This window comes from Apium graveolens, chromosome 2 (genome assembly GCF_009905375.1).
Source record: "Apium graveolens cultivar Ventura chromosome 2, ASM990537v1, whole genome shotgun sequence".
NCBI lineage: Eukaryota > Viridiplantae > Streptophyta > Magnoliopsida > Apiales > Apiaceae > Apium > Apium graveolens.
Window position 1 is genome coordinate 251,126,467 of NC_133648.1, and position 14,963 is coordinate 251,141,429.

Genomic DNA, 14,963 nt, shown 5'->3' on the forward strand with positions numbered 1-14,963 from the left:
TAGACTAGATATGTTTTGTTTTATTATCTTGTCTTATTGTCACTTAAACTTGGTGATATATAAATCAAGTGTAGCAAGTAGAACAATTAACTAAGCAAGCTTATTTTTCCGAGAAACATATTAAGCTGTATTCTGTAAGCATTTCTCTGAAGTTTAGTTGTTCAAACTTGTAAGCAGCTCTAAGCTATTTAAAGCTTCACAGAGTTCTCAATTATATATGTATATAATTGATATGCAGAAAGTTTAAAAGCTTCAAATCCACCAGAAAGTTTAAAAGCTTGTGTTTTCATTATTTAGTGTTTTGATTTCTATCACTCTTTTATCCGCACCATTGCTAATCAAACACTGTTATATTTATCAAGTTAGAACATTCTTTAAATTTGAAAAAGTAGCCATAATTACATTCAACCCCCTTATGTAATTCTTGTTGTATTATTAGGGAATAACAGGAGTCTTGTAGATCATCCGTCGGGAGTCTATCTGCCACTTGACTCTATTTCACTTATACAGAATTACAAGACATCTCATATATATAATTAATCAACCTATTCTGCATATCAATCTAGTAGTCAACATGACTTCCAGAACCCTAAGCAATCTACTTGACTAATATATGTTGTATGCAGAAATGTGCTATAGTACTTATTTGTTACATAAGCTACTCAATCGATGGATGTCAATTTGTCATCGGTCGGGACTATAAAGTTCATCCGTCAGGACTATATTAGATAGGACTATATTAGATCATCCATCGAGTGCTACAAAATTTACTAAGTTAAATCTACTAAGGTGTTTTGTTTAACTTATCATCAAGTTCACAACATATTCCTAACAACAGAAAATACTCAGAAACCTATAGTACAAGTAGAACAGCCACAACAAAATGCACAATATGTCACTAGTACCACACCAGTGCCTCATCGTAATGGGAGGGTTGTTCAACAGCCTGATAGATTCATGTTTTTGGGACATTCTTCAGACTTGGTCTCTGGTGAACATGATGATGATCCCCAGACATACGAAGATGCACTGCATGACAAAGATGTAGATCTTTGGCAAAAGGCAATGGAATCTAAGATGGAATCAATGTATTCTAATCAGGTCTGGGAGCTCATGGAACCACCCAAAGTTATAAAACCTACTGGATGTAAGTGGATCTACAAGATAAAGAGAGGATCGGATAAAAATATGAAATCCTGGAAAATAAGACTTGTTGCGAAAGGGTATACTCAGAAAGAAGGCATCGATTATGAGGAAACCTTTTCGTTAGTGGTCATGCTTAAGTCAGTCCGTATTCTTTTATCTATAATAGCTCATCTCGATTATGAGATTTGGAAACTGGATGTCAAGACAGCTTTCCTTAATGGAAGTCTTGAAAAAGCTTAAGAGGTCTATTTATGGACTTAAACAAGCTTCTAGGTATTGGAACATTCGTTTTGATCAGGAAGTCCAGTCATATGGATTTGATCAAAGTCCAAGCGAAGCATGCGTGTATAAGAGATGTGAGGGAATTGCAGTGGCTTTTCTAGTGCTATATGTCGATGACATTTTACTAATTGGAAATAATGTTAAGATGTCGTCTTCAATAAAGGCATGGTTGTTCAAACAATTTGAAATGAAGGACTAAGTGGAAGCATCATATATCATTGGGATCAAATTTATAAGGGATCGCAAGAAAAGGATGTTGGCTTTATCTCATGAGCCATACGTAGATGACGTATTAGCTCATTTTAACATGCAGGACTCCAAGAGCATAATTTACCTTTCAGACCTAGAGTTTCTCTATCAAAAAGTCAGTGCCTTTCAACACCTAAGGAGATAGAGAACATGAAGGCAGTTCCTTATGCTTCGGCATGTGGAAGCCTAATGTATGCTATGTTATGTATGAGGCCTGATATCTAGTTTACCGTGGGGATGGTTGGCGGATACCAGTCAAACCCAGGACATGGACATTGAAGTGCAGTAAAAACAATACTCAAGTACCTGCGTAGGACTAAGGAGTATATGTTAGTTTACAAGTCCTCGAATTTGTTGCCTTTGGGATATACCGATTCAGATTTCCAGACAAATAAGGATAAGAGAAAATCCACCCCGAGATGTGTTTTTACTTTGGGAGGTGGAGCCGTAATATGGAGGAGTGTGAAGCAGAAATGCATTGCTGACTTAAACATGGAAGCCGAGCATGCGGCAGTCTCTGAGGCAGCCAAAGAGGCTATATGGTTCAGAAACTTCCTGCTGGATTTGGATGTAGTTCCTAATTTGCCACGGAAAATCATGATTTATTGTGTAATACTGGTGCTGTGGTGAATACCAAGGAGTCACGGGGCCATAAGGCAACAAAACACATAGAGCGTAAGTATCACCTCATACGGCAGTTCGTTAAGCGAAGAGATATTATTGTGTCTGATATAGCATCAAAGGATAACCTGGCAAATCCTTTCACGAAGAGCTTACCATCTAAGGCTTTTCAGGAGCACGTGGAAGTGATATGAGTCAGATACTTGGTCACATAATTATATAGTTGGTAGTGGATTGCTTGTAATAAACACTGATATACTCAAAGAATAGCTTGAGTATAAGTGGGAGATTGTTAGGGTTTATACTGAACTATTCGTTTGAAGTATATACTATTATAATAATCATTTGAGAATCTTGAATACATGTTTTCACATTGTCTGTATAATATATATTGTAGACAATCTAGTATCAAATGGGATAGCAGAAGATTAGATCCCACGTGGTTAATCGTGGTTTCGTTGTAAATCACGACGGTTGATCGTGGTAGTTTTATTTTTCCTATTCTGTTTTTGTAATCTTGTAATCTCAATTTGTAATTGTTTAAGGTTATGATCTGATGTAATAGAATAGGATTGTTCAGCTTTATTTATTTTTATGTAATTGTTTGATCAACGTAGCTGTGAGAAACAGAGATTTTCCCCTGCCGTATTCTGTTTTCGGGGAGCTTCGCTGTTTTGGTTGCAGATTTTGCATACGATGTCTGATTTGGGCTTACGATACCTTTTCGGAAACAGCAGAACGAGACGAACATCGTGCAATAGATCTTTTCAAGTAATTTTGAGGCTGTTTAGGCCTTCAACCGGGTTCTCGAAGATTTCAAGAATTTTGCGAAGGATGAATTCGAAGCTAATTTTCTGGGGCCATAATAGTGGCTGCGTTTTATTATGTTTTACATAATTTCTTCTTATCTTGATTATTCCTACTATGTGTTTCTTGTCTGTGTTGTTATGTCATGTGATACTAACCCTTAGCATGCTAGAATGACATAGACATATGAATGTTTTAATTAATGCTTTAATCATGAGAGTATGCTGCTATGATATGTGTTCTTTGTTGTTGACATAATAAATGTGGAATTCAAAGAAATAACATAGGACGATGCATCTAGATTAAAATCATCAAAGTAAATACTAAGTGGGAGAGGGAATTAATATGAAATTAAATCCCATGGTCTCCGTTATTGTTTGTATGTAATTTAACAAAAGGACAAATATAAATTATATATACGTCACCCATCGTGGCATGTAATTTATGGTGTGTAGAATGTTAAAGAAATTGCTAGAACAAACTTCTTAAATTAATAACGAATATTGGAAGGTATACATGCCACCCATCTTGGCATACCAAGTTTCATAGATTTTGAATAATTATAGGATACCCGTTTGATATTAAATATGAAGAATTATGGCTAGGAATCGGGTAGTTGTGAATTCTTCGAGACCTGCGAATTAACCATATTTAAGATATCAAATGGCGGCATCTGGAATAATTATAATTAATTTAAAATCTGATGATGGTATACACTTAGCTATGAAAAATTATATAGACCACCCCAACGTGGCGTATTGTTTAGTAATAGGACCGAAGTAACATTTAAACAAATTTAGGTGGTATACATGTCACACATCGTGGCGTACCAGAAACTTATGGTGTTTAAATATTAGTGCATTAATTTTAATAATTGTTAGAGAAACCAATAGGTCTTAATAATTAATGCACCTTTTATTTATGTGTTATGTGATGTTTTTTCATGCATGATTATCAGGATACAATGGGCTTTAATCGACTTTTCACCATATTTAAGGATAACAAACTTACCAAACCTAACTATATTGAATGGAAACGAAATTTGGACATTATGTTGACTGCTGAGGAGTACAAGTTTTGCAATTATGAACCCAAGCCAGCAGCCTTCTGTTGATGCTCCTGAAGATGAGAAAGTGTATTATAACCGGTGGATTAAGGCTAATGAGATATCACGATGTTACATTTTGGCAGCAATGTCGGGTGTTTTGCAACATCAGCATCAGTCTATGGCCATTGCTGTGGATATGCTCTTTAATCTCAAGGAACTTTTTGGAGATCAGAATAGGGATGCTAGACAAGTAGCCATTAAGCCTTTAATGAACACTCAGATGGCTGAAGGAACGCCTGTAAGGGATCATGTTCTCAAGATGATCTCACATATGAATGAGATAGAGATCCTTGGTGCTGAACTTGATGGGGAACCCCATATTGATATTATCCTTATGAGCTTGTCCAAGAGTTTTGAGCAGTTTTGCTTGAATTAAAACATGAACAAGAGGTTGTATAGGTTCGCGGAACTTCTGACAGAACTTCAGGCAGCTGAAGGATTATTTCGGCAGAGTGTTCAAGTGAATGTGGCCGAGAAAGGTTCTTCCTCTAAGCCAAAAGGTATGAAGAAGAAGAAAAAGGATTAGACACAGAAAGCTGTCAAGGCAGTGGGAGTTCAAGGTGGTGTGAAAAAGCCTAAGGGAAAGTGCTTCAGGTGCAAGTAGTCAGGTCACTGAAAACAGGATTGTCCTCTTCCTAAGAAGAAAAACAATACTGGTATGTCTCTTTCTCTAGTTACGGAAACATTTATAGCGATTATATCTACGAGCACTTGGTGTGTAGATACATGAGCCACTGATCATGTTTGTAATTCTATGTAAAGATTCCAGCTATCCACAATGCTTAGAGATGGTGAGATATACGTGTTAATGGGACATGCTACAAAAGTATCAGTAGTTGTAGTAGGAGTCATTCATTTATCTTTTGGTTTTAATAAGATTTTGGTTTTGACAAATTGTCTTTATGTACCTTCTTTTAGAAGGAATCTAATTTCGGTTTCTAAGTTTGCTATGGATGGTTATAATGTTTATTTGGATCATAATGTTTCTATTATGATGAATAAATGAATTATATGTTCTGGTACATTGCAAGACAATTTGTATATAATTAATCCTAGTCAACCTGCACTGCAACTACAATATAGGGAATTGAATAACACGTCTTCTACCTCTACTAAAAGAAGGAACCTTCTAGTTTTAACCAAACATATCTTTGGCACTTGAGATTGGGCCATATTAACTTGAGGAGGATTCAAACACTGTTAGTAGATGGGCCTTTAAGCTCATTGGCAGTGGAGCCATTTCCAGTTTATGAATCCTGCTTGGAAGGTAAAATGACTAATAGGCCTTTCAAGGCAAAGGAGAATAGAGCCAAAGAAATGTTAGAATTGTTTCACACTGATTTATGTGGATCCATGAATATCCAAGCAAGAGGTGGTTATGAATATTTCATCACATTCATCGATGATTGTTCTAGATATGGGTACGTTTATTTGTTGCGTCGTAAGTTTGAGTGCTTTGAGAAGTTCAAAGAGTACAAAGCTAAAACAGAGAAGTGACTTAATAAAAGTATCAAGTCACCATGATCAGATCGTGGTGGCGAATACTTTCTTGGAGAATTTAGGGAATATTTATCAGAAAATGGGATATATCCCAGTTAACTGCACCAGTGCACACCCCAGCGAAACGGTGTAGCAGAGAGAAAGAACCAGACTCTTTTAGAGAGTGTTAGATCGATGATGAGTTATTCGGATTTACCCAATTTATTTTGGGGACATGCATTAGAAATAACAGCTTATCTTCTGAACCTAGTACCTTCTAAATCGGTTCCTAAAACCCCCTTAGAATTGTGGACCGGGGATAAACCGAATCTAAGACATATTCGGATATGGGGTTGTCCAGCACATGTGCTAAACAAGAACGTGACTAAGTTAGAAATTCGTACAGAAGTAAGGTTGTTTATAGGCTACCCCATGGGAATGAAAGGTTATTTATTTTATAGTCCGAAGAATCGGAATGTCATTATTAGCACCAATGCTGGATTCTTTGAGCAAGACTATATAATGAATCACAAACCCATGAGTAGTGTCATTTTAGAGGAACTAGTGGGATGCACAGATAATACCCAGAAACCTATAGTACAAGTAGAACAGCCACAACAAAATGCACAACATGTCACTAATACCGCACCGATGCCTCGTCATTATGGGAGGGTTGTTCAACAACGTGATAGATTCATGTTTCTGGGAGAGGTGTAATAACTAGGACATGACGTGTAATTGTTTTTATCAATAAATGATTATTATGTGATTTTTAAGTGATTTTTGGTGAATTATCTGATGATTGGTATTGTTATGTGGATGCTTATATGTGGTAAAGTCTAGGTGTGTTAATTTTAATATGTCTAGAACAAAATATAGATAATTAATGTATTTTTCTGGTAATTTTTGGAGTGTTATATGATTTTATATTGATTTATGAATTTATTATTTATTTTATGAATAATTACAAAATTATTTTATAAAGCCGGGAATCGTCCAACCTCAACCGTTTTTACGTTTTTACAACCCGAAACTCTTCCGAAAACTCCTTCCTAATCTAATCTGGTAATTCTGGACATTTTCCATGTTTTGACTTTTTCGATCCGGATTATGGTTTGACCCATGCGCGGCCCGGCGCAATATTTTCGATACGACAACCTCTTCGATAACATTATCTTCGTACAAATCGTTTTATAAAAGCCCGATTTTGATGCTTATCCAAAACATGATAATGCTTATCCAAAATATGATAATGTTTATCCAAAACGTTATCCGATAGGATCGTTTTTATAGTTACTTAGCGGCTAAGAAATATATTTATCGATCCAACACGATCCAGAATGTACTAATATTCCGAAAATATAAATAGCTCTTCTCTTATTTCATTTCAGTCGGAGGACCATCAGCTGATCCATGCCCTGCTCTTCCACCGGTATCATCTATAGTACCAATTGTGACGGTTGCACCGTTGCAAGCTATTCCACTTCCTGGCATGAGACCACCTATTCGAGGACCCCCACTTGTTGATTCTGATTCTACCGGACTTTCGGTGGCGGGTGCATCTTTTCAGTTACTCCACACCCTATTCCCTATTACAAGTATGAGGCTCATCTGTTAGAGCGAGAGGCCTTGTTGGCCCAGATTCAGGAGCTACAACATATCATAAAGACAATAGATGTTGATAGGAAAGTAAAGGAGCTTCGGAATGAGATTCAGGTGACCCGTAGAATACTTGAGGCTAGACTTCATGGAGCTACTTGTGAGTATGCAGCCCTAGATGCTCTTATGGGGTGGGCTAGAGAAGCATTGGAGGATTTTGAAAGACTTGGTGGACCAGAGTTTCCATAACGCTAAATGACAGGAATGATGTGATAAGTGATATATGTAGAATAGTGTGTAATGTGTATTATCAGACTTTTGGGTGAGAATGTTAATAATCTAGACTTGTGAATAAGGAGTAGGCCTCTTGTACCTTTGTCTTTAATAAAATGTTTTACGCTTGTACCACCAAACTTTGATATATATATCAGTACCTTTCCTTTTCACCATTGTCATTTACTTTACCATACATGTTTTATCTTACCGCACCAGTTATGAAACTCTTGTGATAACATGTACCCTTTTCCCCTTAACTGTTTACATTCTGTAAAGAAGCATATAATTTACTTAGTTCAACTATTGAAAATGTTTTCAAAAAGAGATATTTTTGTTTTACAAAATCTTTTCATAAAAAAGGATTTTGATTTAAAGGCTAAATAAATTATTTGATTCTTTACAGAAAATGCCTCCAAAAAGAAATACCCATCAGACCAACCAGAATGAAGAAACCAACAACAACAATACCCAAGACAACAATAACCAAAATGCCAACCCAGGTCCCATAGACCCAACGGTAGCCCAGATTCTTCAGATCTTGGCTCAACAAACAGTTCACCTCACTTAACAACAGCAGAGGCAGACCAACCCTCAGGTAACCTTTAAGACCTTTCAGGAGGTGAATCCACTAGAGTTTAAGGGTTCTGTAGATCCTATTGAGGTAAGATTCTGGTAGAAGGAAATTGAGAAGGCATTTTCCTTAGTTAAAGTGAGAGAGGAGCAGAAGACTGAGTTTGCAAGTTACTACCTGAAGAATGAAGCCACCTACTGGTGGGAAACTGTTAAGATGTTGGAAGGTACAGATGATGTTACATGGGATAGATTCAAAGAGCTGTTTTTAGAGAAGTATTTCCCTCAGTTTGTTCAGGATCAAATGGAGTTGAAGTTTCTGGAGCTAAAGCAGGGAAATATGTCAATGGCAGATTATGAAAGTAAGTCTGAGGAGTTGTCTAGGTTTGTGCCATCATATATGGACACTGATAGGAAGATGGCTAAGAGGTTTCAGCAAGGTCTCAAGCCATGGATCCGAGGGAAGGTGGCCATATTTGAGTTGGATACATATGCGGGAATTGTGCAGAAGGCTATAATTGCGGAGACAGAGAGTAAAATGTCTCAGAAGGAGAAGGAAGGTAAGAAGAGGAAGTTTGAGGGAAGTGAAGGACAGTCCCAAGCAGGGAAATTTCCGAATTTTAATCGGAGGAAAGGCAAGTTCCAACCCAGAATGAATTTTAACAGACAGAATATCGACAACGGAGGCCAGGGCAACCGCCCAGCCATTAGGAACCAGCCAACCCAGCAGAGACCAGCTATACCAGACTGTCAAGTTTATGGAGAGAAATATGGTGGAGTTTGAAACAAGTTAAATGTGGTTTGCTACATATGCAACCAGAAGGGGCACTATTCAAGGGAGTGTCGTAATCAGCCAGCCAGAGAGCCAGTCAACAAGGACCAGCCTAGCAAGAATCAGACAGAAAAGGTTCTAGCAATTGGATTTACGTGTTTCAAGTACGGGAAGCTAGGACACATAGCCAGGAATTGCAAGGCACCAGTTCCGGTCAATAATATAATGAGAATCATGAGAGCTACTCCAACAGTTAATGAACCTCCCAGAGCTAGAGTTTATGACATGTTTGTGAAGGATGCTATCATGGACACTGATGTCGTGGCAGGTACGATTACTGTGAACTCCTTATGTGCTAAAGTGCTAGTAGATTCGGGAGCAACTCGATCATTTATTTCTCAAGGTTTTGTTGATAAGTTTAATTATCCAGTTGAATTGTTAAGTGAGATTATGACGGTAAAATTAGCAAATCAGGAGCGTGTATCTGTTAACCAAGTGTGTAATAGCTGTGAGATTGAGATTTATGGCCATAAGTTGGATGCTGACTTGATACCATTTAGTTAGGAGAGTTTGATGTTATTTTAGGAATGGATTGGCTATCTAAGCACGATTCTCAGATAGACTGTCGTAATAAGAAAGTAACATTGAAGAAGCCAGATGAGAAAGTGGTGATGTTTAGAGGCCAGAGGCAAGCGAAGAAGTTCTTGACGATGATTCAAGCTAAGTTACTATGACAAGGATGTGAGCTCTTCATTACATATATGATAGATAGAAGTCACGTGCCAGCAAAACTGGAAGACATTCCAGTGGTAAATGAATTTCCAGACGAATTATGAGGACTTCCTCCAGATAGAGAAATTGAATTTGTAATCGATTTAGCAACTGGAACGGAACCAGTATCTAAGGCCCCATACAGAATGGCGCCAGTGGAAATGAAGGAATTGGAAAAGCAATTGCAAGAATTGTTGGAGAAAGGAGTGATTAGACGCAGTGGATCCCCATGGGGTGCACCGGTACTATTTGTTAAAAAGAAAGATGGAAGCATGATATTATGCATCGACTATCGAGAACTTAATAAGCTTACGATTAAGAACGAGTATCCACTACCTCGAATCGATGATTTGTTTGATCAGCTGAAAGGAGCCAAGTATTTTTCTAAGATTGATTTAAGATCCATATATAACCAGTTAAAGATCATACCTGAAGATATACCAAAGACAGCTTTTAGAACAAGGTATAGTCATTATGAATTCTTAGTGATGTCTTTTAGATTGACCAATGCCCTAGCAACATTTATGGACTTGATGAATAGAATTTTCAAGGAATATCTAGATATGTTTGTAATTGTATTTATTGATGATATTTTGATTTACTCGAAGTCAATGGAAGATCACGCGGAGCATCTAAGGACAACTTTGGAAATTTTGAGAAAGAAGAAGTTGTATGCAAAGTTTTCGAAGTGTGAATTTTGGTTACAAGAAGTTCAATTCTCAGGGCACGTCGTAAGTAACAAAGGGATCAAAGTGGACCCAGCGAAGATTGAAGCCATTATGAATTGGGAAAGGCCAAAAACACCAAAAGATGTGAGAAGTTTCTTAGGACTGGCAGGATATTATCGACGATTTGTTCAAGATTTCTCGAAGATTGCGACGCCTTTGACGAAGCTTACCAGGAAAAATGAGAAGTTTATATGGAATGAGAAGTGTGAAGAAAGTTTTCAAGAATTAAGGAAGAGATTGATCATGACACCTGTTTTGTCACTTCCAGATGATCAAGGAAATTTCATAATCTATAATGATGCTTCTCATAAGGGATTAGGTTGTGTTTTGATGCAGCATGATAAAGTCATTGCTTATGCGTCTAGACAACTGAAACCTCATGAGCAGAAGTATCCTACTCATGACTTAGAACTAGAAGCGATAGTATTCTCTTAGAATATTTGGAGACATTATCTATACGGAGAAAGATGTGAAATTTATACAGATCATAAAAGTTTGAAGTACATATTCACACAAAAGGAACTTAACATGAGACAGAGGAGATGGTTGGAGTTGATCGAAGACTATGATTGCACTATTAACTATCATCCGGGAAAAGCGAATGTGGTGGCAGATGCGTTAAGCAGAAAAAAAAGACTAAACATGTTGACGATACCTGAAGAGTTATACAGAGAATTTCAGAAATTTGAGTTGGAAGTCAGAATTTGTAAGCCTGATGAAGCAAAGATGTATAGTATGACTTTTCAGCCAGAATTGTTAGAAAGGATAAGAAAATGCCAAGAGGAAATAATGGACCAGTATATCAATCATTTGGTTGGAGAGGAGTTATGCACTCAGAAGGACGATCAAGGTATTCTCAGATTTTAATCCTGAATTTGGATACCACTAGTGACCGAATTGAAGAATGAAATTCTACAGGAAGCTCACAACTCAAGGTATTCCATTCATCCGGGAAGTACCAAGATGTACAGAGATTTAAAAGAGAATTATTGGTGGCCAGACATGATGAGAGAAATTACAGAATGGGTCAGCAAATGTTATATATGTTAGATGGTCAAGGCAGAGCACCAGAGACCAAGTGGATTATTACAGCCACTAGAGATTCCAGAGTGGAAGTGGGAGCACATTGCTATGGATTTTATAGTTGGCTTACCAAGGACGAAAGCAAACCACGATGCTATTTGGGTTATAGTGGACATATTAACCAAATCAGCGCATTTCTTGCCTATTAATGAAAGATTTTCACTGGATAAGTTGGTTCATATGTATTTGAAGGAAATAGTAGTGCGTCATGGAGTCCCTGTGTCAATTGTGTCTAATCGAGATCCACGATTCAATTCAAGATTTTGGAGGAGTTTTCAAGAAGGTTTGGGAACTAAGTTGAATATGAGTACGACTTATCATCCGCAGACGGACGACCAATGCGAGAGAATAATCCAAATAATTGAAGACATGTTATGTGTGTGTGCCATTAATTTCAAAGGAAATTGGGATGAGCATTTTCCCTTAGTGGAGTTTGCTTACAATAACAGTTATCATGCCAGTATTGGAATGCCTCTCTATGAAGCTCTGTATGGACGCAAATGTCGATCACCAATATATTGGGACGAAGTCGAAGAACGGAAAATACTTGGACCCGAATTGGTACATCAGACAAAGGACGTTGTCAAGGTTATTCAAAAAAGGCTAATTGCAGCACAAGATTGTTAAAGGAAATATGCAGACCAATCCAGAAAGGATATGAAATTTGAAGAAGGAAATTTAGTGTTAATGAAAGTGTCACCATGGAAAGGATTATCTAGATTCGGAAAGAAAGGGAAGTTGAGTCCTAGATACGTCGGACCTTTGGAAATCTTGAAACGTGTCGACAAGGTAGCATACGAGTTGGCTTTACCCCCCCCCCACACATAGAGCACATTCATAATTTTTTTCACGTATCGATACTTAAGAAGTATAATCCAGATTCTAGGCATGTAATCGAGTATGGGCCGATAGAACTTCAGACAGATTTATCGTATGTAAAGAATCCAATAGAGATTCTAGAAAAGAGAGAGAAGGTATTGAGAAATAAAGTTATGAATTTAGTAAGGGTATTGTGGAGAAACACAAAGGTTGAAGAATCAACCTGGGAGTTAGAAAGTGATATGCGAGAAAAGTACCCTCAGTTGTTTACTTAGGAGATTCTGAGGACCGAATCCTTTTAGGGGGGATGTAATATCCGGGACATGACGTGTAATTAATTTTATCAAAAAATGATTATTATGTGATTTTTATGTGATTTTTGGTGAATTATCTGATGATTGGTTTTGTTATGTGGATGTTTATATGTGGTAAAGTCGAGGTGTGTTAATTTTAATATATCTAGAACAAAATATAGATAATTAAGGTATTTTTCTTGTAATTTTTGGAGAGTTATATGATTTTATATTGATTTATAAATTTCTTAATTATTTTTTGAATAATTACAAAATTAATTTATAAAGCCGGGAATCGTCCAACCTCAACCGTTTTTATGTTTTTACAACCCGAATCTCTTCCGAAAACTCCTTCCTAACCTAATCTGGTAATTTCAGACATTTTACATGTTTTGACTTTTTCGATCCGGATTACGGTTTGACCCGTGCGCGGCCCGGCGTAATATTTTCGATACGACAACCTCTTCGATAACATTATCTTCGTATAAATCATTTAATAAAAGTCCGGTTTTGATGCTTATCCAAAACAGGATAATGCTTATCCAAAATATGATAATGTTTATCCAAAATGTTATCCGATAGGATCGTTTTTATAGTTACTTAGAAGCTAAGAAATGTATTTATCGATCCAACACGATCCAGAACGTACTAATATTCTGAAAATATAAATAACCCTTTTCTTATTTCATTTCACTCGTATAATTATAATCAGACAGTACAAACCAGTAAAACACAGAAAAAACTCTAATAAAATACCGCATTCTTGAAAATCAATCGCACAAACGAAGGCGTTATCGAACTCCGATTCGGGCGTGCAATATATCAAAATGAAGCTCTCGAAAAACTCATTCTGAATCAATCATCTATTCTAGTGCAGAAATTAAGGTATTTTTCTTATTTAATTGTTTTAATTCGAATTATTTAGAGATTAAATTATGAAATTTTGTTCTTAATTTTCTTGATATGATTTGATGGCATAATCATGTAGATCTTTTCTTCCTGGTCATTTTGGTATATTATATGTCAAATTTGGATTTCAATAACATGTAGAAAAGTTGGTTTGATCTTCGAGTTTGAGTGTTCTTGGTGTTCTTGAAGAAAGTCACCGAAAAATTTATATTTTTGGCTGAATTTTTGATTCGTGAATTTCTGGGATGTCTGGTATAGATCAATGTGCTCCTCTCATCACCAGGAATCGATTGGTGTAACGAAAATCACCACCAGATGTCGGAGTTGGGTTGCACAATCGATCAAAGTTCTCGCCGCCGACGAGTTTCTTCGCGATTTTCCAGCCAACTCGCGACGTCTTTGGCGATTTGAGTTGCAGATTCGTGATCATCTCGTAATATGGAACAAAACTGGAGCTTTTGGTCGATTTCTGGGCAGTCGACGTTGGCCGGCGGCGCCGCCGCCGTTTCGCCGGAGAAGACGACCAGAGCTAGGAGAATTACGTTTTAGCCCCTAAACTTTGCAGATTTTTCAAATTTAGTACCGAAGTTCGGTTTATTTACAAAAATGCCATGGTAGTTGAGTTTGTTTTAAAAATGATAATTTTATCATTTTAAAAAATAGAAAAATGTTTATTTATTTATTTTAATTTCAAAAAACTGTATTTATTTATTTATTTATTTAAAAATTAAATCTGATTTATTTTATTGATTAATTTTAATTAGTTCCTTAATTAATTAATTAATTTAATTAATTACTAATTGATTTTAATTGATTTAATAATTAGATTTAATTATTCTTTTTTGATTTAAAAATTCCAAAAAATAGTTTTGAACTTTATAATATTATTTAAAATTATTTTCAAGGCTTGGTAATTATTATAAAATTATTTTAAAGTCAGATTCGGGTGTTCGAACTCTATTATTCAATTATAAAATGATTCATAGTCCTGTTTTAATTCTGAAAAATGTTCATAAATTCGTATTAAATACCTGGAAAATCATTTTGACCCCGAATCTTCTTTGAAAAATTATTTTGATCGAATATCTTACGTGCTATGTGCTATATGTGATTTGATTGCTGTATAATATGATTGTATGTGAGTTGTTTGAATGTTTTGCTGTAACTTTTAATCTATACGTCGGATTTGGGTGAAACGAAGGGTAGATTGAAGCTTGTATCGAATATAATGAGATGAGAAGTAGTGTTGATAAGTATATGTGATGTCTAACAGAGGAAGCAAGACGTAAAAAAGGAAAAAAGTGGTTAGTGAGTGAGAAACAATTGTCAAGTGTTAGTAAAGTGAAAGCGAATTGATAAGGCAAGTGTCCCTGAACTTTCTTGTAGTATAATTGCGAGTACTTTTGAATTTTTTTTCATTATGTTGCAATTATTTCCAGTAGTTCCTATTC